The sequence below is a fragment of the Dendropsophus ebraccatus genome, chromosome 3, assembly GCF_027789765.1.
Source record: "Dendropsophus ebraccatus isolate aDenEbr1 chromosome 3, aDenEbr1.pat, whole genome shotgun sequence".
NCBI lineage: Eukaryota > Metazoa > Chordata > Amphibia > Anura > Hylidae > Dendropsophus > Dendropsophus ebraccatus.
This window is the reverse complement of record NC_091456.1, coordinates 24659623-24686116: the sequence shown is the minus strand read 5'-3', so window position 1 is coordinate 24686116 and position 26494 is coordinate 24659623. Positions and strand designations below refer to the sequence as shown.

The window sequence follows — 26494 nt, the reverse complement described above, 5'->3', positions numbered from 1 at the left end:
TTAGGAATCCAAACAATAGATGGGAAGGCGGCACTCCGAGAATAGTGAAAAAACAGTGGTTTTATTCACCCATAATGTGCAATACAACGTTTCAGTTTCTCGATGAAACCTTTTTCAAGCAACACATACACATGTGAAGGAAGGGGCTGGTATTTAAGGGCCATAAGCTTAGCCCATAATCAGTGACATCATAATTACATGATTATATAAACAATCCACAAAAATACTTATTACAGTGTGCATAATCCCATTATAAACATGATATAGTGTAAAGTGATAGTGGCTAATCCTAAAAATAAAGTCCGATCCTCTAGAGATGCAGCATCGTCCACATAATTCATGATATATCCGACTCATATATACAAAAGGGTTAATGGAAGGAGGTCGTCCCTCACCCAGTATCTTGAATAAACCGCTACTCCTCCACGTGTAGTTCCAGTTTGTAAACATAGGCTCTGCTCATGCGCGGAGGGGTGCAATCAAAGGACTCGTCAGGATGGGCGTCATAACTCACATTCAGTGTCACGGGACCGCGCGTGCGCTCTCCAAACGGAGCGACTGCCATCACTTCCAATGAATGTTCGGAGATTGCGCATGCGCTGTACGCGCTAGGTCTCCACTAGAGCCATCTTGGTTAAGGTCATTGTGTCCCTTAGAGTAAATTCATCAAGGGCAACATCCTTGAGTGGAGTAGAAACGTCCAATTCGGGTCCCCGCCCTCTGTGGGTGTCGCAATCAGGACCTCCGGACTGGTTGATCCCTGATCCATCCGAATGGCACGGTTACCTAGACCAGGGTCTTCCCCACTCCACATAAGTAGGACGACATGCCCAATGAACAATGTGAACACTGACCAGAGCCACCGCGGTTCCACGTTATGGCGCCAATCCAGACTATGTCCATATAAGAAAAAACGATAAAGCTATATGACAGGTGAGTGGCCGGACTCCATCCATCAATCAAGATCTAAATAGAAATAAAAACAGATATAAATATAAATAAAGAGCAAAATTCATACAGATATTACAGCATCTCAAAAGAACAGACATAAAATATTAACAAGTGTGTGTAAGGAGAATATGAAAAAAGATATATACAATTTTGGATCACTATACCTATCCCCATTGTTCATGTCAAACATACCGGGAGGGGGTCGGGCAAGGATTACATATATGATCTCAATGAAAAATCAACATTCAGGCCGTTCGGATATAATGTATTTAATTTTGATATCCATTGTGCCTCTCTCTGTTTCAGCTGTCTCATTGATAAGATATTGAGACAATACGCTACAGGGGCAAGATCCTATATACGCGACACGGCCGACTTTCTAGATAAGATTAGAAGCCTAGTGATACCAGAAGGGGCAATATTGGCGTCTTTTGACGTTATAAGTTTGTACACATGTATTGATCACACTCAAGGTCTTGGTTGTATCCAGAGAGCGCTACCGGGATCATCTGTATCCCCGATTGGTAAAGAATTTGTGATGGACTTACTTGAGATTTTGCTAACATGTAATTATTTTCTCTTTGAGGAGGACTACTACATTCAGCAAAAAGGGACCGCCATGGGGTCTAATATGGCCCCGACCTACGCCAATATTGTCATGGCTGATTTCGAGGAGTCTGTCGTCTATGTGTCCCACCACTTTGGTAAGGTACTCGGGTGGTGGAGATACATAGACGACATTTTCCTCGTCTGGGTGGGATCTGCCCCTGAGCTACATGAATTTTTTGAGGACCTGAATAGGGCTAATACCAACATTAAGTTCACTATGAACCATTCACAAGAGGGCATTCAATTCCTGGATACATGGGTGTCGGTGGGGGGCACCAAACTACATACAGATATCTATCTTAAACCCACCGATAAAAATAACCTTTTGAGATATGATAGTCTACACCCCAGAAAAATGGTGGAATCTCTACCATTTAGTCAGTTACTACGCGTTAAGAGGATAGTGGATGACCCCACCACTCTACAGGATAGGGTGGTTGAGATGGGTCAAAAATTCACACAGAGGGGATACCCTAAAAAACTTATAACAAGAAGTATACATAAGGTGCAGACGTTTACACATAGAACAGCGAATAAAAGTGCCACCCTGGAAAGGATCCCCTTCGTGTCCACATATAGCCAACACAGTGATCAGGTGTCTAAAATCATTAGGAGACACTGGAGTATAGTGGCCAACTATTATCCGCAGATACCCATCCTCAAATCTCCCCCACTATTTTCATATAGGAGAGCTCCCAGTCTACGGGACAAATTGGTCCATGCTGATTGCCACCGGGAAAGATTGGATCTTGCTTCTGCACTCAAACCAGGAAGCTTCCCGTGTTTGGGATGTGACAATTGTCCTCTGATGCTAAAGGGTGATACCTTCACCCACCCGGTGACAAAAAAACTGTTCAAACTAAAATACCACCTAAATTGTAAATCTGATTATGTAATTTATGTTTTACAGTGCCCCTGCCCTCGCCTCTATGTAGGAGAAACCACCACAGAATGCAGAACCAGACTTAATAACCATAAATCCTCAATACGTACAGAGAAGTGTGAATTACCTGTCCCTCGCCATTTTAAAGAGTGTGGTCACACCATAAACCAGCTAAAATTCTGTATTATTGACCATATACCAACCCCCAGACGGGGAGGGGACCGCCAGAGACAGCTGAAACAGAGAGAGGCACAATGGATATCAAAATTAAATACATTATATCCGAACGGCCTGAATGTTGATTTTTCATTGAGATCATATATGTAATCCTTGCCCGACCCCCTCCCGGTATGTTTGACATGAACAATGGGGATAGGTATAGTGATCCAAAATTGTATATATCTTTTTTCATATTCTCCTTACACACACTTGTTAATATTTTATGTCCGTTCTTTTGAGATGCTGTAATATCTGGAACTACACGTGGAGGAGTAGCGGTTTATTCAAGATACTGGGTGAGGGACGACCTCCTTCCATTAACCCTTTTGTATATATGAGTCGGATATATCATGAATTATGTGGACGATGCTGCATCTCTAGAGGATCGGACTTTATTTTTAGGATTAGCCACTATCACTTTACACTATATCATGTTTATAATGGGATTATGCACACTGTAATAAGTATTTTTGTGGATTGTTTATATAATCATGTAATTATGATGTCACTGATTATGGGCTGAGCTTATGGCCCTTAAATACCAGCCCCTTCCTTCACATGTGTATGTGTTGCTTGAAAAAGGTTTTATCGAGAAACTGAAACGTTGTATTGCACATTATGGGTGAATAAAACCACTGTTTTTTCACTATTCTCGGAGTGCCGCCTTCCCATCTATTGTTTATATATATATATATATATATATATATATATATATATATATATATATATATATATCCAAACTAGAGATGAGCGAACCTGGAGCATGCTCGACTCAATCCGAACCCGAACTTTCGGCATTTGATTAGCGGTGGCTGCTGAAGTTGGATAAAGCCCTAAGGCTATGTGGAAATCATGGATATAGTCATTGGCTGTATCCATGTTTTCCAGACAACCTTAGAGCTTTATTAAAGTTCAGCAGCCCCAGCTAATCAAATACTGAACGTTTGGGTTCGGATGGACTCGAACCCGGTTCGCTCATCTCTAGTTATATATATATATATATATATATATATATATATATATATATTTAACTATATAACTCTAATCTCTAATAATAACCTATAGCAGGGTTCTCAATCTGGATATTCATGAGAAGCAGAAAACTCCGCCCACCAGCTGCTGATTGGCAGTTATCTATTCATGCTGCGTATAGGCAGTAAACTGTCAATCAGCAGCTGGAGGGAGGGGTGTGTGGCAAGAATCCTATTCTGCATATTAGGAGAACGACTAAACAGAGGTATACATGTAATACACAGGTCTGTCAGCATTTCTGTCATAAGTTTATGCTGCCCTCATTTAAGGCAGTATATACCTAGTGACAGATTCCCTTTAACTGTGAACCACACGCAAACTGCAGACAAGAGTGGTGCTGTCTCTGGAAGAAAGCGGCCATGTTTTTCTTATGCTGGATATGTCCACACTACATATCCGCTGGTCCCATAAGCTTCATTCTATGGTTTGGCAGATTCCGCAGTCCGCCCAAAGAATGAGCGGGTTAATTCTTTGGGCGGACGGCAAAACATAAAATGAAGCTTATGGGACCAGCGGAGATGCGTGCGGGGGGCGAGCTGCAGAATCTGCGGGCGATTTGCCGGGATTCCGTAGTGTGGACATACCCTTAGGGTAGCGTCACACATAATGGATTTGGCCCCTGTAACCCCCGCCGCCCGGACCATACATTACCTGCTCAACGTCACAGTTGTGTGTGAGGCTCCCGGCTCCACTCGGCATGGTAGCACTGGTTGGCTGATGGAGACCAACTGGAGCCCCACACACAGCCGTGGCACCGAGCAGGTAATGTATGCTTTAGGCCGGGGGCAGCCCTGGAGCATAAATTACATGCTCCAGGCTCCTGCTTGCTCAAGGCCTCCCGGCGGTCAGCCAATCGGTTCGCTGCGGCGGGGCAGTGCACTGATTGGCTGACTGCCGGAAGATGCTGGAAGGCTCCGAAGCAAGCAGAAGCCTGGAGCAGGTGATGAATGCTGCGGGGGTTAACGGCGCTGAGTTTCACATACTAGCAGCGGGATTTCACACGAGAAGTCCGCTGTGGATACGCTATGTGTGAAGGCACCCTTATAGTGGAAAGAGACCAATCCTTAGCTCTCAGGGTACAATGATCTGTCAGTCATTAGTAGGCTGCTGAGACGCTCTGACCCTGCTGTTGCCATGCAACCATGCAGACACTTTGCCAAATTCCCCCTCGGTGAAGTGAAAACCAACTGCCAGTACTAACGGGACAGATCATGTGATGAGTGACACAAGAAAGTGGATGCCTGGCGGCGGGCTGTAACCAAGGGCAACAGATAATAAAACAACAGCGCATGGTGGATCAATGAGTCTATATCTTTCAAACGATACAATTTAAATAAATGCCTGTACATTGGAAATAGGTTTCAATTTACATACTGTATCAGTATATGCCTAGTTTTCTGTGTGACACCACTCCTTTAAATGGGAACTATCATCCGGTAAGACAATTCTAATCTGCTGATAGCCCCCTAGTGGGCATGGGGCAATGAAGATGAATTTATGTCTCTTACCTCAGTGCTGTTAGTTGCCGATAGGAGCACTGGGGGTGTGGCTACCGCCACCTAATGATTATCAATGGAGGTGGCCAGCTAGGGACGGATAGCCATGTGGAGGGGGGGGGGGCTATGGCCTGGTGCTCAGAAGGGTGGTAGCCAAGAGTAGTAGAAGCTTGGAACAAACTTCCAGCAGATGTGGTAGGTAAATCTACAATAACTGAATGTAAACCTGCCTGGGATAAATATAAGAAAGCAAATACTACAAGGGCAGACTAGATGGACCAGGTGGTCTTTTTCTGCCGCCAATTTTCTATGTTTTTATGTTACATTGAGAATTAGTCTTTCCATCATGTTACTCTGTCCCTGGTGAGAAAATATGTTAGAGACATTTGTTGAACATAATGGAATGTAAGTACGGAACCTCACAGCTGCATTGCTGGCCGCTCCGATGACATTATTCCAATCTTATGGATTTTGTTTAGGCTTCTTCCATAGGATGAATGTAGATCAGTATCCAGCTGATATAGTTATTCTACATAGGGGTGTTGTCTTATATATTGTGGCAGTATGAGTGGAATCTACCCATAAAAAACCTAAGGGAAAGCTTGGCCCTCCTCTGTGTTTCGAGCCTACTCCTAGTTTTTGGCTTACAAATAACTGATGTAATATACAAACTGAAATACTGCCATGTGAAAGTGGCCTTTCCCTGTATCTTTGTCCTCTTAGCCATCCAAAAATAAAATTGTACAGAGAATAGAGGGAGGAGGGGGATGCCGCTGCAGTTTTTATACAAAAACATGCAGAGGATTGGAAGAAGACCAAAAAAAATGCAGCAGCACAATTTCTCCGCACTACATGGAATATACATCTACAGCTGCCTAAGGAGTCAGTGATTGTTTAGTAACATTACATATGGGATAATGTAGGACGCACACAATCCATCCTGCCGCCAAGTATTTACCATTTATAGGAGACAACAAGTTTACGAGTCTGTAAAGTTTCCATATTCCACTCTAGTTCTGGGCCTATGCCAGGGCTTTGAAAAGTTGGAACGGCTTCTAAAATCGCTGTGGTTTCTATTATACACTCTAGAGACGCATCTACTTAAGTTTCCACAGCAGAAAGGATATTTGTATACTCTTAAATAACTGTCTTCTCCGACGTTGCCGAAGATCAGACGGCGCTGGTTTCTTCAATAAAAATAGAACTGAAAATATAAAATACAGTTTACACAAAAACATCATCTCTTAGGGCCGTATTACAACGGCCGATGAGTAAGGTGAACGAGTGCCGATATGCTAGATAGCTGCTTGTTTACTGAGCCTATTACACGACTTGACTATGGTGCAGCAAGGGCTGTGTGTGTGTGTGTGTGTGTGTGTATGTGTATATATATATATATATATATATATATATATAATATATATATATATAAAATTAGCAATGTCTGTGCAGCCCTTGCTTTAAGAGTAACAAACCACAGCAATCACTGAGCTCAGGGAGATCAGTAAAAAAAAAAAATCCAATGAACTACTCGAGAGTCTCCATTGATACGTTGCCCCCTATAAATTTAAATATGCAAACAAAGGAGTCTGTGGAGCTTCAGTTGCGAGTCTCAAAACACGGGAGTAGCCAGATATCCCTCCAGGGGAGAAAAGCCTATTGCTTCCTAGTGGGGAGATCACCAAACCACCCTGATACGTAGCCCCTTAAAGGAGTGCTCCGGCAGCCCCCCCCCCCCCCCCCCCCCCCCCCCAACAACAAAAAAAAAAAAAACAGACACACACAGCATTTATACTTATCATCCCTCCGGTGACGATCGCTGTTTGAATTTCCCGCCGGCTGCGTCCCCGCCATCTTCATCCACCGTCCTCACTTCCGGGTGAATGGGAGAGAATTGGCTGGAGTGCATTACATGGCATGTGATGCGCTCCAGCCAATGAAAAGGCTGCTGGTGTGAAAGTGCACCAGCAGCTTTTTCCTTTTCCATTCACTGCTGTGAAAGACAGCGAAGAGGAAGAAGACCTGGCCCGCCCCCTGCTGTGACGACATCGACCCAAGATGGTGCCTGGGAAAAGAGGACTGGGACGACAGTGATTTGGTATGTATACATTATTTAACTTCCGGTGGGTCGGGGGTGGAAAAGGGGGGGAAGCGGGCCAGATAGGTTATTAAGACACATTATAAAGTTATATAACTTTGCGTAAAAAGTTAATCGCAGCACTACTCCTTTAAGGGGCTACGTATCGGTGGTTTGGTGATCTCCCCACTGGGACACAACCCTTGGCAACAGGTTTTCCCTACCCGGAAGATATCTGGCTATTCCCGTGTTATGAGACTCACAACTGAGGCTCTACGGACTTCTTTTTGCACTTGCTTTAAAAGTGTGAAATAATCAAGTACATACATACCTCTCCATGCTCCCCGGTATCTTCCTCGCTGCTGTCTTCTTCCCTCAGCGGCAGATGGCACTTCTCAGCTGGTCTCTAAAGTGACAGGCCGCTCAGCCAATCACTGGCCGCGACTGTCTTGGTCAGTGATTGGCTTAGCAGCCCTGCGGGGATCAGGGAGAGGCATCAGGGAGCGTGGTCAGGTATGTATGGACTTTTTCTTTTTCTACACATTCAACAGCCAACGGCCATGCATTGCTATAACACGTATCGATGCACGCCAGGTCTGTGCTTGTTTGATCTGAAATATCAGACCATGTAATATGGCTCTTACACCTTCCCATCCTTGATATGAATTTGTTTTCTTCTGGTGTGTCCACATGGTACTCAGAGAAGAAAGAATATGTCAAATAGCTCTCACAAAGTGGTGTCTCTTCAAGTCAGTGTTTCACTCCATCTAGGAGTCTTAGAATATTGACTGGGGATCTACACCAAGCTAAGCTATCTCTCCAATAGGAAAGACTGCCCATCTGCCGACAGCAGTTTTGGGCTTGTTGCCCCTTTTCAGAGCAGAGCAGGGTGTTGGCTAGCTTGTAAGAAACCTATCGATGTAGGTCAAAGAGATACTAATTCTCCTTAAAGGAAACCATTCACCCCGTGGCCCCCGGCAGAAACTGACATACAGTGACATAAAGGTCAATATACTTACCACATCGCTCCCGGTCCCGTCCCAGATCCCGTTGTTGACACGGAGAAATCGCTGATTCTTCTTCTCCCGCCCATTATGGTAATGAGCTGAGATGAGTCCAACGTCTATACGAAAGGACGGACGAGTCCAACTTATTCATGAGGTCCTCTTCTCGTCGCCGCCCATTCACGCCTCCTGGAACTTGATTGACGTCTTCAGTCTTCTGACGAATTCCCGCGCAGGCGCCGTTGCGATGGTCTCGTCACCTCTTCTGCGCCTGCGCGGTAAACAGGATACGTGTTCGAGACAATCGGCGCACGCGCAGTAAACAGTGAAGCTGCGGAGCGGCTTCAATTGTGAACTGCGCATGCGCCAAAAACGTCTGTCACGGCGCCTGCGCGGGATCCGGCGAAAAGAAAGAACACGAGGAGGAAGAGGACCCGGCATCAATCAAGTGTCGGAGGCGGGGAGAAGGCTGGACTTCGGACCAGGCGGCGCTCATTACCATAATTGGCGCGAGAAGAAGAATCGTCGATTTCTCCGTGTCAACAACAGGATCCGGGACGGGACCGGGAGCGATGTGGTAAGTATATTGACCTTTATGTCACTGTATGTCAATTTCTGCCGGGGGCCACGGGGTGAATGGTTCCCTTTAAGGAGAGTCCGTCATAAAGACGTGGCACTCGGACGCTACACAGCCACGTAGATTGTTTCCTTAATCTGCGAGGGCAGAGGTGTCAAACTAGAAGAAGCCTTTCAAACAACATCCCAAGTGGGTGCTAACAGAGGTCTGCTATGCTGTCTATTCCTGTGCCCTACTACGCACCATATGTGCCAGCTTCATCAAACACGACTCATATTATTATGGAGACATTTTGAACCTGTTGAACTTTTTTTTAATTTCATAAATACACCTACAATTGTTCCATTCAAAACCTTATAACGTTATTTTTATCACCATTTTATTTTTATTTTTTTTATTAATTTTTTTCTGAAATGTGATGCACGTATTTTTGTTGCATATGTGCTTCACCGCGCATGAAACATAACATTGTAATGTAATGTAATGCCAGACATTTCCGCACTATATACTAATAATGTTACTTTTTTAGAATATAGACTCTTTATTTCCAAAATGGGAAGGGGGGGGGGGTGTGACTTCTTATACAAACATTGGTACGTTTAAAGGGGTACTCCAGCAAAAATCTTTTTCTTTCAAATCAACTGGTTTCAGAAATTTATATTATTTGTAATTTACTTCTATTTAAAAATCTCATGTCTTCCAGTACTTAGCTGCTGTATGTCCTGCAGGAAATGATGTATTATTTTCAGTCTGACACAGTGCTCTCTGCTGCCACCTCTGTCCATGTCAGGAACTGTCCACAGCAGGAGAGGGTTTCTATGGGGATTTGCTCCTGCTCTGGACAGTTCCTGCCAGGGAATATAAATATCTTTATTAAAAAATATTGATTTGTTTCTCCTCTACAGTTTACTGTGTGGGCTCTACTTTCTCTTTACTTTTTTTTAACAATTCTTTTTTAACAGAGAATTGTTAAAATAAAAAGTAAAGAAAATGTAGAGCCCACACAGTAAACTGTAGAGGAGAAACAAATCAATATTTTTAGTAAAGCTATATTTCTATATATTTATTAAAAATGTTGATTAGTTTCTCCTCTACAGTTTACTGTGTGGGCTCTACTTTCTCTTTACACTTGTACACAGCCCATGTGATTCTGCCTTGAATACTACCTTTTTTCTTCTCTATCTATAGACTGTGTGAGCTGTCCTTCAGGTTTTCTCTCCCACCTGTGTGTAACTCGCTCCCCTTTCCTGCTGCTATCTCTGACAATGAGAGAGCAGAAAGTCTGTCTTTCTCTGCATTCAGAAAACAGAAATCACCAACAGAAAAAAATCGGAGCAAAGGGTCTATAGCTTTTTCTCCTAAGAGGGGTTAAAGACTGCTTAAAAAAGATACTGTCAGCTCCCTATGAGGATGAGTGGAGAATAGCTCAGGATCAATACATATGTTTTACAGCTGAGAGCTTTACCTCAACTTTTTAATAATTAATGAAATTACTTTTTGGAAGCAGGAAAGTTATTGGCCTTATTGGCAAATCAGGACTCTCCTTAATGGCCTCCCTGCGATTACACATCCACAAGGTAATATCATTACAGCTCTGATCTTGTCCTTGAAAGAACTGCGCATACAGTCTGCAGGTATAGTACAATCCGTCTCAGGAGAATGTAAATGTAATATTCCTATTGAATGCTGATCAAATTAAGGTTTTGGTTTCTTGGAAACAATAGATCTGTAAGGCCCTGATAATAGGATGGTGTACTTATCAGCTGCTGTATGTCCTGCAGGAAGTGGTGTATTCTTTCCAGTCTGACACAGTGCTCTCTGCTGCCACCTCTGTCCAAGTCAGGAACTGTCCGGAGCAGGAGAGGTTTTCTATGGGGATTTGTTACTGTTCTGGACAGTTCCTAACATTAACAGAGGTGGCAGCAGAGACTGGAGATTTTTAAATAGATGTAAGGTAAAAATTAATATGACTTTATGACCCCAGTTCATCTGAAGGAAAACCAGAGTACCCCTTAAATTATACTTGAGTTAAGGGAAAACTTCGCGTTTTTATGGTAGAGGCTTTGCTTATTCTTGGCACAGTGGTGGAATCCTTAGAGATCAGCGCTGCAGCTGTCTTTATGGCTCTGAGTCTGGCAAGGTTTAGATGGCCCATAGATAATAATTGGAGCAGGGGACGCACACATTGTTTTCCAACTATTCGGGGGAACAGTTTTCCTCCATTCCCGTGATTGATCCCCAATTGTTATCCCCTATCTGCCTGTGTATTTCTGTATATCGATGGGAAGGCCTCTTTCAAGCATTTGTCCAATGTTATTCTACTGACGGATCTTGTGACTGGGCATAAAGAGACCCATGGCCATCCCGCCATACACTAAGGGAAGGTTATATATACAATTATTGGATAAAATGACATCATATGGGCAGCCAAGGTAACTGCATGACCCTGTGCAGGTTTCATTTCCAGGTCTCACTGGCACAAAGAACCCGCTGGACTGTATGGTCGCCTAGACTGCCCAGTGTGGTGCTGCATCTCTCAATGCATGATTGGTCGCGGTATATATATATATATATATATATATATATATATATATATATATATATATATATATGTGTGTCACCTGACAAACATAAATGTTACCATGTATTCCAGCATACTGTTTAATGGCCCCAATGCAGCCAACTATTAAGCACATTCATGCAATTTCCTGCACATATACTTTTATTTAGCAAGGCTTAAAGGGAAATCTAGTGTACTTTGGAGTGTCACTTAATGTACTGTATATGTGCAGGTGCAGTCCTAGTCAGTAGTTGTACTTTGGAGTGTCACTTAAAGGGGAACTCCAGGTAGAGGTTAAAAAAATGAAACTTCTGCAGAAGCATATAGCATTACTAACCTGTCTATCCCTGTTTTGAAACTACCAAAAATCCATGTTTGGGGGGTTTGTTCTGTATTGTGTGTCTGTACTTCCTGGTTGAGCAGTTCTAAGAATGCAATGCTTTCCCTCAGGTGATCATCACAGTCCCCACCCATCACAATCAGTAAAATTAGCACTGCACCTGTTTCGGGCCGGTCAGAGATGGGGAATCACTCAGGGGATTGGGTTATCCAGCCAAGCCTCCTGTGACATTAAACCCTGCCCCCTGTCTGCATCATCATCCTGTGCTCAGCAAACACACACAATGTGAGACAGAGGCATGGAAGATTTGTCTCCTAAGGGGGGATAGCAGTGGGAGCAGGAGACAATGTGAATTGGCACAGAGGCCATTTTTTTCACTTCCTGGATTTCTATCAGCTATCAGTGTGGCAGAACCGCACAGATATGGTAATACATTGTATAGACACATCTATATAACCTTTAACATACTTTAAATAGAAAACAAGTTTTCCTTATGTGGAGTTCCCCTTTAATGTACTGTATATGTGCAGGCACAGTCCTAGTCAGTTGTTGAGTGAGCTTTGGAATGTCACTTAATGTACTGTATATGTGCAGATGCAGTCTTAGTCAGTAGTTGACTGTTCTTTGGGGTGTCACTTAATGTACTGTATATGTGCAGGCATATTCCTAGTCAGTAGCTGACTGTGCTTTGGAGTGTCACCTAATGTACTGTATATGTGCAGGTGCAGTCCTAGTCAGTAGCTGACTGTGGAGTGTCACTTAATGTACTGTATATGTGCAGATGCAGTCTTAGTCAGTAGTTGACTGTTTTTTGGGGTGTCACTTAATGTACTGTATATGTGCAGGCACATTCCTAGACAGTAGCTGACTGTGCTTTGGAGTGTAACTTAATGTACTGTATATGTGCAGGTGCAGTCCTAGTCAGCAGCTGACTGCGCTTTGGAGTGTCACTTAATGTACTGTATATGTGCAGGTGCAGTCCTAGTCAGTAGCTGACTGTGGAGTGTCACTTACTGTACTGTATATGTGCAGTCCTAGTCAGTAGCTGACTGTGGAGTGTCACTTAATGTACTGTATATGTGCAGGTGCAGTCCTAGTCAGTAGCTGACTGTAGAGTATCACTTAATGTACTGTATATGTGCAGGCGCAGTCCTGGTCAGTAGCTGTGCTTTCGATTGTCACTTAATGTACTGTATATGTGCAGGTGTAGTCCTATTAGCTGTGCTGTGGAGTGTCACTTAATGTACTGTTTATGTGCAGGCACAGTCCTAGTCAGTAGCTGACTGTGGAGTGTCACTTAATGTACTGTATATGTGCAGGCGCAGTCCTAGTCAGTAGCTGTGCTTTGGGTTGTCACTTAATGTACTGTATATGTGCAGGCGCAGTCCTAGTCAGTAGCTGTGCTTTGGGTTGTCACTTAATGTACTGTATATGTGCAGGCGCAGTCCTAGTCAGTGTTTGGCTGTGGAGTGTCACTTAATGTACTGTTTATGTGCAGGCGCAGTCCTAGTCAGTAGCTGACTGTGGAGTGTCACTTAATGTACTGTATATGTGCAGGTGCAGTCCTAGTCAGCAGCTGACTGCGCTTTGGAGTGTCACTTAATGTACTGTATATGTGCAGGTGCAGTCCTAGTCAGTAGCTGACTGTGGAGTGTCACCTAATGTACTGTATATGTGCAGTCCTAGTCAGTAGCTGACTGTGGAGTGTCACTTAATGTACTGTATATGTGCAGGTGCAGTCCTAGTCAGTAGCTGACTGTAGAGTATCACTTAATGTACTGTATATGTGCAGGCGCAGTCCTGGTCAGTAGCTGTGCTTTCGATTGTCACTTAATGTACTGTATATGTGCAGGTGTAGTCCTATTAGCTGTGCTGTGGAGTGTCACTTAATGTACTGTTTATGTGCAGGCACAGTCCTAGTCAGTAGCTGACTGTGGAGTGTCACTTAATGTACTGTATATGTGCAGGCGCAGTCCTAGTCAGTAGCTGTGCTTTGGGTTGTCACTTAATGTACTGTATATGTGCAGGCGCAGTCCTAGTCAGTAGCTGTGCTTTGGGTTGTCACTTAATGTACTGTATATGTGCAGGCGCAGTCCTAGTCAGTAGCTGTGCTTTGGGTTGTCACTTAATGTACTGTATATGTGCAGGCGCAGTCCTAGTCAGTGTTTGGCTGTGGAGTGTCACTTAATGTACTGTTTATGTGCAGGCGCAGTCCTAGTCAGTAGCTGACTGTGGAGTGTCACTTAATGTACTGTATATGTGCAGGCGCAGTCCTAGTCAGTAGCTGTGCTTTGGGTTGTCACTTAATGTACTGTATATGTGCAGGCGCAGTCCTAGTCAGTAGCTGTGCTTTGGGTTGTCACTTAATGTACTGTATATGTGCAGGCGCAGTCCTAGTCAGTGTTTGGCTGTGGAGTGTCACTTAATGTACTGTTTATGTGCAGGCGCAGTCCTAGTCAGTAGCTGGCTGTGGAGTGTCACTTAATGTACTGTATATGTGCAGGCGCAGTCCTAGTCAGTGTTTGGCTGTGGAGTGTCACTTAATGTACTGTATATGTGCAGGCGCAGTCCTAGTCAGTGTTTGGCTGTGGAGTGTCACTTAATGTACTGTATATGTGCAGGTGTAGTCCTAGTCAGTAGCTGTGTTAGGGCCATTATACTGAATAAGGCCAGTACGCCATTTTATATGTCAGCTTATTTTCTACAACCTATACCAGCAACATACTGGTATATGGGGGACACTGTTTTATGAGACTGTTGGCTCCACTTTGTCTTTAGCCAACGCTGACTTCCAACCCATAGGCAGAGGATAGCACAAGCTCTGATCCTCTTCTCTGACGTGTAATACAAAACATTTCTGATCCGTCCTATTCACACTGCTCCAGAACCGCACATCATAACGTCCTACACACTCCCTAACCGGTTACCGGAGCATGCGCAGTGTAACGCTCCTGTGGGACGATGGGCAGGGTCAACACATCTACAGCTGGGGACTGCTACGCATGCGCCGTGCTGTTTCGTCGCCGTGTCTTGTAGAATTCCGTGAGCTCCGGAACCGGAAGTGATCCCGGGAATCTGTCCCGATCCACAGCACCAGAGTCGCTTCAGGTTTGGGATAAGGGATGAGCACCGTATGTATTCTTCTTACTAGCTGTATTGTGTCTTGTGTTATTGTGTGTATACCCGGCTAGTGCAGCCCAGGGCTGGGGGCGCCGCTTTGTCTCCACCTACTGACTGTACAGTGTACTGCTAGGTGGGTGGCTGGGGCTGCTTTATTCTCTGTGTGTGTGTGTATGTATGTGTGTGTCTGTATGTATGTGTATGCATGTATATGTGTGTGTATTCATGTATGTGTGTGTATGCATGTATATTTGTTGTGTATGTATGTGTGTGTATATGAGTGTGTGTGTGTGTATATATATATATATATATATATGTGTATGTGTGTATATGAATTTGTTTTTGTATGTACTATATGCATCTGTGTGTATATCAGTGTGTCTATGTTTATGAATTTGTGTGTATATGAATTTATGTTTTTGTATGTACTATATGTATGTGTGTGTATGTATATGAATTTATGTATGTATGTATATGAGTAATAAGAGATGCCATTGTTTGTTTGTATATGTTGCATTAGTCCTTTTGTATGGTACTGATACCCAGGCTGCCCATACAAGTTGGCACTGAGTGGTGGAGAATTAGACAAGGCTTCAGTTACATAATAATGGGGAGTGTGGGATTCTGGCAGCAGCTGGATGCCTCATCCTGTGTTTTTCTGCCAGTTGTTATGACTGGTGACATATTGCGGTGTCTGGCAGTAGTAGGATAGATCACCATCAACACGGAGAGCAGTATCCCTGGCCTTTCTGGCTGTTGCCCGGACAGCCTTCATGATGGGGGTAGTAGTTATGCAATGTGGGGGGGGGGGGCACTGATGCAGAATCTGGCATCTGTCCTGCCCATTGACTATTAGACATGTAAGACCACCGTCCTGGCATCTCCTTGGTGTTTTCCAGGGGAAGACCACATCTGTCAGTGCCAGTACCCAGAGTTATGCTTAAGCCCCCTATATGTTCCAGAAGTGGCTTCTATTCTCATTCACCAACATGGAGAGCCACGATATATGGGTATATCTATGGACCTGGTCAGCCAACAGTATATTGCATCTAAGTGTTAGTATGTGATATTATTTAGGTGTCAGAGTACCCCAGGTCTTACCCTATAAGAATATACATGCCAGGCTATGCTTTCCTACATCTGTGTATGTGCGCCTCTGTTATGCCCTCCCGGCTATTATCCGCCGTTCCATCGCTCTGACTGATGAGGAGGATAATTGTCCCCTGAGTGTACGGAGCGGCAGCAGGTATGCCAGAAATGCTCCATTCCTTCTCCATGAGACGTCTGGACGTTGCTCGGCTCCCGGGTATGCTCACAAGTCCCATAGGCAGTAACTGGAGCAGCGGCCAAGAATGTGTCCCGCTGCTTTATTCACTCAGGGGACGTTTCAGCTCTTGTCCGGGCAGGGGGACACAGTCAGGCCCCCACTAACCAGCTACTTATTGCTGATCCTGTGGATAGAGAATAACTATCATTCTTGGGATAATCACTTTAAACAGCATTGTTAGGAATGCTGACCGCTCCATCTGAAGGGCTCGGTCCCACCAGACGGTTACACAGTGTACACTTCAGATACTGCGCAATTTAAGCCATAGGGAAGATATACTGTAGTGTCCCAGAATGGGAATGACCAATCTCTTTCCGCTGTTTGTAGTGCAAAAATATTCTTTACTAGTGTTAAGCGGATCTGTCACAAATGTTTGGGTTCGGCAATGTTAAGTACTGGAAGACTTGAGATTTTTAAATAGAAGTAAATTACAATTTTTTTGCTGGAGTACCCCTTTAAGGTGCGTTCACACGTACAGAATCTGCAGCAGATTTGATGGCGCAGATTTGAAGTTGCTGATTTGCTTTAAATCCAATGTGGGACATCAAATCTGCTGCAGGTCTAGTACAGATTAAAATGTGCGCCATCAAATCGGCTGCAGATTCTGTACGTGTGAATGCACCCTTAAAGGAGAACTCTGGTAAAAATCTGGGTTTGGGGGGAACCTAATAAAAAGTCATACTTACCTGCTCCATGTAATCTGTAACCATCTGGATCTCAGCCTTCGGTCTACAGTCTCTTCTGGCTTCCTGTGTCAGCAGGAACTCCCCGCTCAGCCAGTCAGTGACCGCAGCGATGTCTTGCCCATGTCACTGACTGGCTAAGTAGACATTTCTGACCCAGTTTGTGTCGACGCAGGATCGGGAGCTGCGGAGACGCTGTGCGGCAGGGGCATGGGGACAGGCAAGTATGACGTCTCTCACCTAGAATCAGGAAGCAGAAGTTGCACATTTTTAGGGTGCGTTCACACATACAGGATCTGCAGCAGATTTAATGGCGCAGATTTGAAGCTGCAGATTCAAAGCAAATCAATTCTGCTTCGGATCTGCTGCAGATCCTGTACATGTGAACGCACCCTTAAACAGTAAAGAGATTGGCACACTTGATGACTAACAAACTTACTGCTAAACCATTGACAGGCTCCCCCCAGAAAGTGTCCAAAAGTTTCATTCTCCCTCACATGACACTGGCAAAGCCCTCACTGTAAGGAATCTATCACGCATGTTGTGATGTAACCCGTTATATAAGAACCGCTTTACACTGCTAAGATTCCTTGTAGAAATCTGAGCTTATTCTCGGCATAGTTTTTTTTATTTTTTTTTTTATCATTGTGCAAAGGGATCAGAATCAGATCTCATATTCACTGAGAAGAGATTAACTCCTAATATACATAGAGGCAGATTAACTCCATGTATGCTGGCTGGGTGCAAAACTGCAGGTGGGTAGTGTATAGCCGTAATGCCGCCTTCTCTCTTGCAGTGTGTGTTGTGGTAATAGTGGCCCAGATTTACTATTAGTTTAATCTAGTCGGTCAAAAACTAGTTCTATTTCGTAGGAAAAGGTTTTCTTTCTAATCACAGGCTGTCAGAAAGTTATTTAGATTTGTAATTTAATTCTGTTTAAAAATCTTCAATTTTCATGTACTTATCAGCTGCTGTTTGCCCCGCAGGAAGTGGTATATTCTTTCCAGTCTGACACAGCTGCTCTGTACAATTCCTGACATGGACAGGGATGGCAGCAGAGAGCACTGTGTCAGATTGGCATCAGTCACTCATAGGCTTAGTATAGCCTGCACTATATATTATTTTTACTGGATTCCTCTGAATGGACTAGCTCAGTCTGCCGCACTATTCCATATGGAAGATAAACATAAACCCTGACGCGCAGCGCTCCCCTGCGGGCCGCAGCGCACTATGTTCTAGCGCAGAGAGAGGAGGCGTGCAAGCCTCCCATAGACTGTCATTATGACACAGAGGCTTGCGGGATTCCACGGCGGATAATTTCCGCCAGTTTTACTCCATGTGAACAGAGCCTAATAGTGCCTGATTACCAGTGTAAACGAGCGCAGATGTGCTAGAGCGGCACTTGCCTTTAGTGTAAACTAATAAAGTTCATACATACCTATCCACACTCCCCAGAGGTTCTGCCCACTCCCCAGCGTCTTCCTGGCTACTGCCCACTCACCGCAGCTGCCGCTGGAACTTCAGAGACGGTCACTACAGTCACAAGCCGCCCAGCTAGTTATTTGCTGCCTGTCACTTCAGAGAAGTTCCACCGGCAGCTGCGGTGAGCGGACAGAAGCCAGGAACATACCGAGGAGTGTGGATAGGTATGTATAAACGTTATTATTTTCTTCACACATTTGTCAGCCGTCTGCCAGTTATCGCTATTACACGTCCCAGTGGCCGTTAATTTTAGGTTCAGACTAATGGTCCTTTTACACGGAATGATTATCGTTCGAATTTGCACGATAACGATCGAATTTGAACGATAATCGTACGTGTAAACGCAGCGAACGATCAAACGACGAGTGAGAAATCGTTCATTTTGATCTTACAACATGTTCTTAAATCGTCGTTCGTAAAAAATTCGCAGATCGTTCCGTGTAAACAGTCGTTCACCGATTTAACCTATGTGCGAGATAGGCTTAAGCGATCGCAAAACGATTTTTCCATACGATTTATCGTTCCGTCTAAACGCTGATCATTATATATATATATATATATATATATATATATATATATATATATATATATATAAAAAAAAAAATCGTTACTTCGAAATCGTTAATCGTACGATCGGGCGAATTATGGCTCCGTGTAAACGCAGCATTAGAGACTCGATCAGCCGATGATCATTGTTATCAGCTGATTGTTGTCTTTTTATTACACGGAGCGATAGTCTGCTGAATCGGCCTAATTCGGCAGATTATCGCTCTGAGTAATAGGGCCCTTAGGGCACGGTCACACTGAGTAAAACAGGCGGAAATTCCGAGCGACACCCCTGCCATGGACTCCGCTCAGAATCCCGCCTGTCTTAATGTGATGTATAGTGCGCCTCCGCTCTTAATTGACATGTCAGTTCTTTGAGTGGAGGCATGCTATACATCACATTAAGACAGGCAGGATTTTGAGCGGAGTCCGCTCTGAATTTCAGCCTGTTTTACTCAGTGTGAACGGGTCCTTAGTGTGAAACATAGTGCTAGTGGACACTATAATTCTCTATCTCTTATGGTCACTGTTATGACTGTTTAGTAAAGAAATAAATGGTGGAACGCCTGTTGTTCTATGAGATGTAGGTTGGCGTGTCTTGTGCGCAGGTTTCCGAGGGCTGAGCACAATAATCCTTCTGTTGTTTCGTTGCAATGTGTCGCTGCCAGTGTTTTCCGAGCTCTTTGAAGTGGCTTTTGGAGAACAAACCTCCCCCTCACATTCTGATCCTCAGCACAAATCTCCGAGCTGCACACTTCCCATTAACCGAATCCCCTGTGGTTCCCTACCAGCACGCTTCTCGTTCCCCTCCCATACAGGGGAAGAACAGGAGTATATAGAGGGCTGATACAGCATGGCTATAATGTGGACACAAGGAAATTCAACATTTATTAGCCATCACTATAGCCGGGACTATAGTGATACTGTATAGGACTCTATGTACTGTGTACAGCTCCCCGCACACCGCTCACATGGGATCACAGAACCTAATTCCTATGTCACTAGCCAACATAATAGCCACCTGGCACTATAATTGGGGACAAAAAGCCGCAATGTTTATTATTCAATTGGAATTATTGTTAACACAACGTTACAACATTAACGTAATGAAAACGACCAATTAATATCCACCTTGGTGAGTAACCCCCAGGTTATGTGTATTTGTGTGTGTGTGTGTATATATATATTTATTATGCTGCGTTTACACGTAACGATTATCGTGCGAATTTGCGCGATAATGATCGAATTTGAACGATAATCGTACGTGTAAACGCAGTGAACGATCAAACGACGAGCGAGAAATCGTTCATTTTGATCTTTGAACATGTTCTCAAATCGTCGATTGTTCGCAAAAAAAATCGCAGAACATTCCGTGTGAACAGTCGTTCGCCTATTTAACCAATGTGTGAGATAGGCTTAAGCGATCGCAAAACGAATTTTCCGTACGATATATCGTACCGTCTAAACGCTGATCGTTATGAAAAAAAATCGTTACTCCGACATCGTTAATCGTACGATCGGGCCAATTATCGTTTTGTGTAAACACAGCATTATGGTGCGTTTACACAGACAGATTTATCTGACAGATCTTTGAAGCCAAAACCAGGAGCAGACTATGTACAGGGATCAGGTCATAAAGGAAAGACTGGGATCTATCCTCTATTCAAATCCATTCCTGGCTTTGGCTTCCAAAATCTGTCAGATAAATCTTTCTGTGTAAACGCACCCTTAGTGGGGAAGGTTAACTCACTGCCATTTAACTGACTCCTCATGTGCCTGGAATTACTCCACCTGCCAATCGTCTGTCACATTTTTTTTCATGTGCCTAGCTTGAGCATCAATGGATTAAAGAGGAACTCTGGTGACAGAAAGTTACATAGATTTGTAATTTACTTCTGTTTAAAAATCTCCAATCTTCCAGTACTTATGAGCTGCTGTGTGTCCTGCAGGAAGTGGTGTATTCTTTCCAGCCTGACACAGTGCTCTCTGCTGCCACCTCTGTCCATGTCAGGAACTGCCCAGAGCAGGAGCAAATCCCCATAGAATACCTCTCCTGCTTCAGGGTATATGCACACAGAGTAATTGTCACTGAAAACTCAATGCGGAATCCACCGCTCGTCCCTGCGCGCTCCTGCTTCCCATAGGCTCCATTATATACTGGGGGGATTCTGCTGTCTGCTCAAAGAATTGTCTTGTCAAGCATATAGTGGAGCCTATGAAGCCGGCGGAGAGGGATGCGGGAGCGCGCAGGGACGAGTTTTCCGACAGAATTACTCCATGTGCGTATACTCTTAGACCGATCCTGTCACGGACAGAGGTGGCAGCAGAGACACTTTCTCACTTTCTTCTAGTGACAGCACGACTCTTGTCTCCAGGTCAGGTGTGAATTGCAGTTAAGCTCCATTCACTTCAATGGAACTGAGTTGCAAAGCCTGCACCCAAACTGGAGACAAGAGCAGTATAGCTTATATTGGCTTAAAAAAACTGTTTGCATCAGTCAGCATCCGTTTTTCTATCCGTTTATTTTTCTTCTTTGTTTTTTTGCTGCTTCTGCGCATGCTCAGTGCATAAACGGATGAAAAAAAAAAACAGATGTGAACGGAAATACCTTCCGTTTTAGTTGACTACCATTGACTACAATGTAAAAAAAACACGGAAGTGCACTTTCCGTTCGTGATCCGTTTTTTTAAGCGGAAAGAAAAATAGTGCAAACACTATTTTTTCTTCCGTTCAAAAAAACGGACCTTGAACGGATTGCATGCAAACGGAGCACAATTAGGGCAAACGGAGCACACTAAAATAGCTTGGGAGTCTATGGGGATTTTAACGGATCCGACAGTTTCCGTTTTGCTTACTCTAAAACGGAAAAGGTAGACGGAATGATGCCAGATGGTCAAACGCTAATGTGAACGTAGCCTTAATCTAAACACATACGCTTTTTCACTTTTTGGAAAGACCTTTAACGTCCGCACACCTATAAATAAAATAACTTGGTGAAGGCAAGAAGTGTTCTAGAAGCCTGTTCAACCTTTTCCTTATCGTGTTCTTGAAAGCCAATGCAACAGTTAGACCATTCCAGCTTTTAAATGACTTAAAAAAAAAAAAACTCACAGTGTTTAGAGATTAACTTTTCAGTTTTCTGAAGTCGACTGTCATCTCCTGGACAAGGTCCAGAGCACTATCACGGCCAATGTCCTCACACCCTGTATGCAAGACTAAGAGATCTGGGCTAGAATAAGACTGTATTAAAGCACAGGATATACTGATCTGCAAGTACTGATAGATCACCATCTAAGAAAAGAACAAGGCAGGTCTGACATAAATGTTAAACCTATTAGATCACCTGTTCAATCTCCTAACAATGGACTCCGATGAACCCAAAGTGGCTGCCTGGGTAGCTGCCCCAATGCAGACAGAAAGAGTATCAAGTTGAATTGGAATCAACTGGTTTCAAAGTTATATAGATTTGTAACTTACTTTTATATAAAAATCTCAAGTCTTCCAGTACTTATCAACTGCTGTATGTACTGCAGGAAGTGGTATATTATTTCCTGTCTGACACAGTGCTCTCTGCTGCCACCTCTGTCCAGGACAGGAACTGTCTAGAGCAGGAAAGGTTTTGTATAGGGATTTGCTGCTTCTCTGGACAGTTCCTGTCTTGGACAGACATGGCAGCAGAGAGCACTGTGTCAGACTGGAAAGAGTTCACTTCCTATAGGACATACAGCAGATGATAGGTATGGGAAGACTTGAGATTTTTAAATAGAAGTAAAATACAAATCTATATAACTTTCTGAAGCCAGTTGATTTGAAGGAAAAAGATTTTTGCTGGAGTACCCCTTTAACCACAGAAAGAGGGCACTTAAAAGAATGAGACAAGGTGGTCATTGTCTGCCATTCTGTTCTGGATTTTGTTATATGAATAGAAATAAAATATGACCTCAAAAACGTACATACCCTACTAATAGAAATTGGGTGCTCCTGTTAGATTGCGAGAGCCGCAAAAAAAAAAAAAAAAAAAGAAAAAAAAAAGGGCAGTACAAAAGCCGTTTTACAGATGCAAGTTTTAGAGGGGGATGTGCCAACAGAATCTAAGGCAACAATGTTCTAAGGTTAAGATGCTCCAGTGTAAAGAGCTACCACCAAGCTGTCCTGGATTTCATGGATTTTCCTGTTTGGCTGCTGGTTGTTTCCTTTAAGTGCCATTTACATGAGGTATTGCCCAATTCGTCAGGACTTAGAATGCGTTCATTATTATTGTTGACCTGTTTTATCCCTTTGCTTAATTACACAAACAATTATTATCATGGCCTATAATAATCCCGGAACTTTATTACCACTACGCATAGGAATCCTGTATGTGTTGCTTCTGTGGAGCAGGAAGGAGTCAATGTCCAGGGCAATGACATCTGATCGGCAGACTGTACCAGCGTTCCCGCTTCCTATAGAAAGCTGCTATCAGTACGTTACCTCACTACTGGTCTGGAGACCAATTCTTGAATGGGAATTAATTTTTGCACGGACTTGGTCCTCCAAAATGTCAAGGCCAGTTTTGAGTGAACCTGTCAAAATGTTCGGGTTCAGCAATATTATCTGAACCCGAACGCTCAGCGTTTGATTCCTCACGGCTGCAGAAGTTAGGTGTTGCCCTAGGGGGTCCTGGAAAACATGGATACAGCCAAAGGCCATAGGCTGTATCCATGTTTTCCAGGCCTCCCTAGGGCGACACTTAACTTCTGCAGCTGTGAGGAATCAAACACTGAGCTTTCGGGTTCAGATAATATTGCCGAACCCGAACATTTGACAGGTTCTCTCCACACTGGTGTTGAGACGATACTTTGCCAGTACTCTGGTTGAACTTATAGAAATCCTATATATGGCTGACTGTGTTTGATGTCTGGACAGCTGGGTAGTGGGGAAACAAGGCAGCACCATTGGAAGTGGTGGCGTCAATGAAGACTGTACCCCTGTGATGCTTAGCGTCCCTCTCAGCTGGATAAACAGACGTGTGCTGGGCCGTCAGTGTCGGCCATGAGCAAAAATCAACAAAATTCTTTCAGGGAAATCCAACTTACTGGTTTTTGTTTGTTTCCTAGTTTCGTTCACAGGTACACGCATCTGTAATAATGAACTATGTATGTGCTCACGCCACGCTCGTGAGGCTGTGTGTGGGGTAATACGTCATGGATTCTCAGTAGTCTGTAATGTTTATGGTCTACAGGGCCTCTTGCATAAGCCGACTATTGGCCGAATGAACATTTCTATAGACATTTGTTCCAAATGTGCTAAAAGGCCAGCGATCAGCCGATGAATGAGAAAACGCTTGTTCTTCGTCTGATCGTATCATTTATGTAGGCCTAAAAAAACATTCTAAGACAGCTGCATGTCGCCCTATGTAAGGGCTCGTTCACACTATGGAATCGGCGCAGAAGTTGCCGAATCCCACTTGCTATCCCTTTCAGTGGGAGGCCTCGCGTGCCTCTGCTCTAAGAATTGACATGTCAAGCGTGAAGGCGTGTGAAGCCTCCCATTGAGAGAGAGAGACAGCGGGATCCCACAGGCAGCGGTTCTGAGCAGAATTTCACCACTGATTCCGTAGTGTTGATGGACCCTAAGCTGGGTGAGAAAGAGGAAAGTGAAGGACCACACAAATGATCCAGCTATTGTTTATGCGGCCCTCTCTGCTCGATGATTGAGTCACATAAAAGGCTTCTTAACCCCTTCATGACCAAAGGTCATTGATGCACCTTCTAAGTGCTGTATCTCTTTTATGTTTTTTTTTTGGGGGGGGGGGGGGGGCGGTTACCATTATCTATAGTTATTGGTACCATATTGGTGTAGACGGGAGTTTTTGATTGTATTTTATAATTTTTTTTTCTGTTACATAATTAGAGTTAGAAGGTCTCCTGCACAGAGCTCGCCAGGCATGGGGGCGGTTGTTTCAGAAACCCGATCCCCCAGTATGGTCTGCGTCTCACTACACACACCTGTGGAGAGAACGTGGGTGTACACCGGGTGATGTGATCAGCTGACGAACAAGCATTCTGTTATTGATTAACATTATGCTGCGTTTACACGAAGCGATAATTCGCCCAAACGATCGTTTAACGATTCTGAAGCAACAATTTGGTTTTTATAACAATCAGCGTTTAGACGAATAAATCGTTAGAACATTCGTAAGAAAAATCGTTATTGCGATCGTTTTTAAGATCGCTTAAGCCCATTTTTCACAAAGGGTGAACCTTTGAAACAATGTTTACACGAAGCGTTCTGCGAATTTTTAGCTAACGGCGATTTGAGAACATGTTGAAAGATCAAAATGAACGATTTCTCGCTCGTCGCTTAATCGTTTGCTGTTTACTTGTACGATTATCGCTCAAATGCAATCGTTATTGTGAAAATTCGAACGATAATCGTTCCGTGTAAACGCAGAATTAAAGGGAAACTGTTAGCAGGTTCGTGCAGACAAACCTGCTGATAGTTCCCGATAACAGTTTACCAGCGCCGGTTTTGTGAGCCTTGTAAGTCTTACTGTTTTAGTGAAATTTGGTTGTATGAAAATATGCGAATTAACCCGTTGGGGTGTTCCCCGGCCCTCCGTCTCAGATGCTCATGCCTACTTATACATATGAATTCTGTAATATGCATCAGGAGGCTTGAGCATCTGAGGCTATGGTTGGGCCGAGTGGGGCTCTGGGGGTCCAAGGAACGGGTTAATTTGCTTATTTTCATAGGATCGAATTTCACCAAAACTGCGGGACTTACAAGCTTCAGAAGACCGGTGCCGGTAAGAGAAAGTAAGCTGCTACGAGGAGGGATCACTAGGTTTGTATGCAAAAACCCGCTAATGGTTTTCCTTTAGTCGTTAGCTGTTGTATGTTGTGTTTCCACATACGTGCTCCAAGCGTGGTGGAAACCATGGCCCCCTTTCTCTTCCAGTAACCGAGCTGGGATTTTTGGCAACATTAGGCAACTGTTGGGGGAGAAATGGGGACATGGTTTCTGCTACATTCACACATGTGGAAACAGTCTTAGGGGACATTCACATGGTCTGTGATTACGGTCCATGCACGGAAGATGCGCTGTGGACTGAAATGTGGAACTCCCACTGTGTCAGTACAGTAGCGCAAAGATTTATACTGATCATGATGCCGGGAGTTCTGCATTCGGGTCCGTAGCACATGTTCTGTGCATGGACCGTTATCGTGTAAATGCCCCCTTAGGCTTCATCCGCACTTCAGTTTTTTTCTGGACCCATTGATTTCAATATGTTCATCCACACCCGTTTTAAAAACAGGATCGCAAAGCACAAAAAGTAGGATCTGCATTTATACCAACCGTTTTCGGGTCAGTCATGGACCGTGCATTATGGGTCTCGTACACCGGCCAGTTATCAGGAACAAGCATCCCTAAGAACGCTCGTATGACTAGGAATCATCCACCACACACATCCGAGGTTGATATATTCCGCCAACAACCACCTTACCAGATTCCTTCATACAGATGCTTGGCTGAGCGGTGCATGCGTTTTGGATGAGCATGTGGTATCAAGCCGCTTATCTCCCAGAGAGCAGAAAGAGTTAGCAGT

At 44.0% G+C, this 26494-nt stretch overlaps 1 protein-coding gene across 2 annotated transcripts in view; it reads left to right on the top strand.

Moving 5' to 3' along the window:
- The first annotated feature begins 3820 nt into the window (after positions 1 to 3820).
- SPECC1L (sperm antigen with calponin homology and coiled-coil domains 1 like) overlaps positions 3821 to 26494 on the top strand; it is a 55953-nt gene continuing 33279 nt past the window's right edge. Inside the window, exon 1 of one of the 2 annotated variants that reach the window (XM_069961199.1) lies at positions 3821 to 3899. The gene's annotated coding sequence lies outside the window, so the exon portion shown is untranslated. Of the gene's footprint in view, positions 3900 to 14784; positions 14880 to 26494 lie in introns of those variants that run through there. The other variant, XM_069961198.1, reaches the window with a different exon arrangement.